General features: G+C 51.9%; 1 protein-coding gene across 1 annotated transcript in view; it reads left to right on the forward strand.

Moving 5' to 3' along the window:
* Nucleotides 1-3,310: 3,310 nt before the first annotated feature.
* Nucleotides 3,311-4,058, forward strand: part of RAB40C (RAB40C, member RAS oncogene family) — a 34,164-nt gene continuing 33,416 nt past the window's right edge. The window contains exon 1 of the mRNA XM_015565582.1: nucleotides 3,311-3,560. The gene's annotated coding sequence lies outside the window, so the exon portion shown is untranslated. The remainder of the gene's footprint in view (nucleotides 3,561-4,058) is intronic.

The following is a 4,058-nucleotide window of genomic DNA, read 5'->3' on the forward strand; positions in this document are numbered from 1 at the left end:
CCACAGGCCTTGCTGGGGAAGGTCAAGTCAGAAAACGTGCATGCTGAGCCCACTTTTTCGTTTGTCCTGATGGAGAACCAGACAGCAGGGCCTGCAGCTGCTGGAGCCCCTTCAGGGGAGTTCCTGAGCGGCAAGAAAGGCGCTTTTGATTTAAATTCTCTGCAAAGGTGATAATAGCTTCTCATCTACAGGGCATCCAGTCTCTGGAGAGGGGACTGGGTGACTTCAGAGCATGGAGTGGGCAGGGCAAGGGAGAGGCAGGCCCAAGGCTGGGCACAGTGATGCCTGGCCTGATGACCCCAAGGGCCCTCCCTGTCCTGCCAGGCGGAGGTCAAGGGTGAACAAGCACTAGCTGCTGGCTCCCCCTGTGCTGCAGCAGTCAGGGTCCCTGGCCCCTCTGCCAACCCAGTCCCCCACCTCTGACCAGCTGAGGGCCAGTAAGACTGCCTGCTGGGTGTTTCTGTAAACACTGTGTGTGTGGGTGGATGTGCCTTCTTCGTAAACATGGACGGCTGTAATCCAGGGACAGCCATTTCTGGCGGAGGGGACATGGCCTGAAGAAGTGCACAAGCAGGACTGTCAGGGTTCCTAGAGGCCCTGCCCACCCCTGGCTAGCCTCTGCCATCAAGTGTCCCAGCTTCCTGCTTCCCCAGAGAGCCACTCACTGAGGGCACGTGAGGAAGGCCCAGGCACTCATCAGGGGCTGCCCACCAAGCAGAGGGACCTGCTCCTTAGGAAGCCTCCCCAGGCACCACGCCAAAATGAAAAGGCAGCATCCACAGGGTTCACAGTCCAGTAAAGGCTGTGCGGCTTTGGGGTGGGGGTCACTCAATGGTGCTGCCCATGGAAGGGTTTGCTCTCTGTGAAGTCCACCTGCTATTGAAGGCATGGCGTGGATGCAGTGACCCCCTGAGAGGAGAGTCCTTACTGCCCATTCCTCGCCTGCTGGAAGGACATGCTAGCCAGGCTGCCCTCGGTGCAACACACTGGGGCCTGGTTGCTGTGTTGCTCCCTCTGCACAGTTCTGATTTTTAGGAAGCTCTCTCTCTCATGTGGCTTCTCCCTAGCCCACACCACTCTCTGCCTGATCTAGTAAGGGCTGCACTTGGCTCCGTTTTGACAACTTTTATTAGTTTAAACATGTATTAAGGGATATTTTACATATAAAGGCAACCCATTTTGAGTGCACAATTGAATTATTTGTAGTAACTTTACAAAGTAGTACAACTATCACCAATTTTATTACTTTTAATATGTTTTATTGGTTTCAGAAAAGAAGGGAGAGGGAGAGAGAAATAGAAACATCAATGATGAGAGAGAATCCTCAATCAGCTGCCTCCTGCACACCCCCTACTGGGGATCTAGCTGGAACCTGGGCATGGGGATGTGCCCTGACTGGGAATCAAACTCTGACCTGTTTCATAGGTCGATGCTCCACCACCAAGCCATTCTGCCAGGCCAACTACCACCAATTTTAGAACATTTTTATCACCCCAGAAAGAAATCCATCCCCCTTAAGCAGTTGTTCCCCACATCTCCCTACCTCAGGCTCTGGCGGCCACTAATCTACTTTGTCTATGGATTTGCCTATTCTGGAAGTTTCACATAAATGGGTACTTTATTCCTTTTTATAAATGAATATAGACATTGTGTGGATAATACCACATTTTGTTTATCCGTTGATCTGTTAATGGATGTTTTGGTTGTTTCCACCTTTTGATGATTGTGAATTAAGCTGCTGTGAACATTCATATACAAATTTTTGTGTGGACATGTTTTCATTTCTCTAGGAATAGAATTGCTGCATTGTAAGGTACTTTTATGCTTAACTTTTTAAGTTACTTATAAATTACATGTCATAAGTGAATATGGTCTCATAAAATGGTCATCATTTGTAGGTTGGGAGCCTGTCTACGGCGTGGCTCAGTTGGATGGAGCATCATCCTGTCCACCAAAAGGTCGTGGGTTGGTTCCCTGGTCAGGGCACATATGGAAGGCAACCAATTGATGTTTCTCTCTCTTTCTCTACTTTCCTCTCTCTCTAAAAATCAATAAAAACGTATTCTCCAGCCCTAGCCAGTTTGGCTTAGTGGATGGAATGTTGGTCTGAAGACTAAAGAGTCCAGGTTTGATTCTGGTCAAGGGTATGTACCTCAGTTGCAGCTCTGGTCCTGGTCCTGGCCCTGGTTGGGGCACGTGTGGAAGGCAACCAATCAATGTGTCTCTCTCACATCGATGTTTCTCTCTCTGTCTCTCCCCCTCCCTTCCACTGTTTCTAAAAATCAATGGAAAAATATCCTCAGGTGAGGATTAACCAAACACACACACACACACACAACATATCCTCTGGTGAGGATTAAAAAAATGTCATAAATGAAGAGAAAGTCACCCCCGAGGAAACAATGCTGTCCCTTTGTTGAGTGTCCTTCCAGACCTAACCCTACGCAAGCATTCCATTTCTCTATATGTAAATCTAGAATGAAAATAATTGGCTAGGTTTTATTAAACATAAATGGTGAAATTACACTGGCCGTACTGCAGTCATTTGCTTTCTTCTCATGTAGGTGCTATCTGCACCTCATGCCGCTCACCTGGTTAAGGTAATAGTTCCGTCAGTTTCCTGACTTTCATCATCCCTGCAATGCTGCCCTGAAATCCTTTGAGCTCCTTTCTGAGGATTTCTCCATGCTAAATCAGATAGAATCACTAGCCAGTCCAACCTCCCTCCCTGAGGGCTGTTCCCCAAGACTACTTGTTCATTCTCACAATTCTCACACCCATATCCTGGCCCACAAACGATGTTGCCAATCTGGTGGGTGAAAAGGGTACTGTTTTACTTTAATTTTCATTTCGAAGAGTGAAAATTAACATCTCCACACATGTTCACAGGCTTCTCATACTTGTTTGCCCATTAGGAAAATTACCCATCCACCCGGTAAACAATCCCAAAGTCCCTTCCTCCAGGGAGCCTCCGTAGTCGTGGGCCCTCCAGAGTCCCTCACCTGGGCTGACCCGAACTCAGCTGGGCATCTAGGCCCGGGCACGTGGAGGCAGAGTCCTGTCACTCCGCTGCTGGAGCCTGTGCTGCTATCACCCGCCCGCGGAGCCCCCGGTTCTGGAACGTTAGACCTTCCCAGCCACGCGCTGTGACCTACGACCTTGCGAAGGACAGACGCCACGGACTGGACCCGCCTGTCAGCTCTCTGAACCCACACGGAAGGGCCGCGCCCACTTCCCAGGCCCAGCCACCGCCCCCCTCGGGCCCACCCATTTTGGCAGCGGAAGTCCCTCCTCTCCAGATCCCCAGTGCTGATTGGCCGCTTTTGCCCGCCCAGGTCACGCCCCGCCACGGGAGGGCGGCTTCCGAGAGCGCAATTCCAGGGGGCCAACCCGCGCTCTGTGGGATCTCTGCGGAAGTAGCCGGCCGCAGCTTACTAGGGCGGTTTAGTCCTCCCGGACCCAGCCGCGTCACCTCAGCCCAGGGACCGCCACCATCCAGCTCCGGTCCATTGGAAGAAGGGGGCGTATGCAAACAACTTGGAGTTCCAAGCTCCTCATTGGTGAGTGTGTAGTGAAGAGGGCGGGAAATAGGGGGTGGGCTTAGAGGAACGTGATTGACGTGCTGTTGGTCCAGTGGCTATGGGAGGATCAGCGGAGGTGGCCAATGACGATGTGGAGGGGCGGGACAAGTGTGAGGTATGGTGGGGGGCAGTGGGCGGGATTGCGGGTGGTTCCGTGACGCTTCAGTCCTGTAGCGATGCTGACTGACGTGCAGGTAGACCAGTGGTTCTTGGAAAGAGGGAGATAAGTGTCCAATGGCGACATCGAGAAGGCGAGGTGGCTGAAATCTCCGCAACTCTGTGTGGGGAACGGTGGCGGAGGGGGCAGCCATGACAGACGTGTACGGAGACCAATGATATCAGGAAAGGGTCGGTGGGCGACCAATGGAGATCGCAGAGAGGTGGGCGGTGATGGGGAGGAGTGACCGGAGGCTTTACTACAATGTGTGGGAAACCGTGGGGGCGGGCGTACGTGAAGGACGTGCATGCATACCAATC

This window comes from Myotis davidii, unplaced genomic scaffold (genome assembly GCF_000327345.1).
Source record: "Myotis davidii unplaced genomic scaffold, ASM32734v1 scaffold100, whole genome shotgun sequence".
Lineage (NCBI taxonomy): Eukaryota > Metazoa > Chordata > Mammalia > Chiroptera > Vespertilionidae > Myotis > Myotis davidii.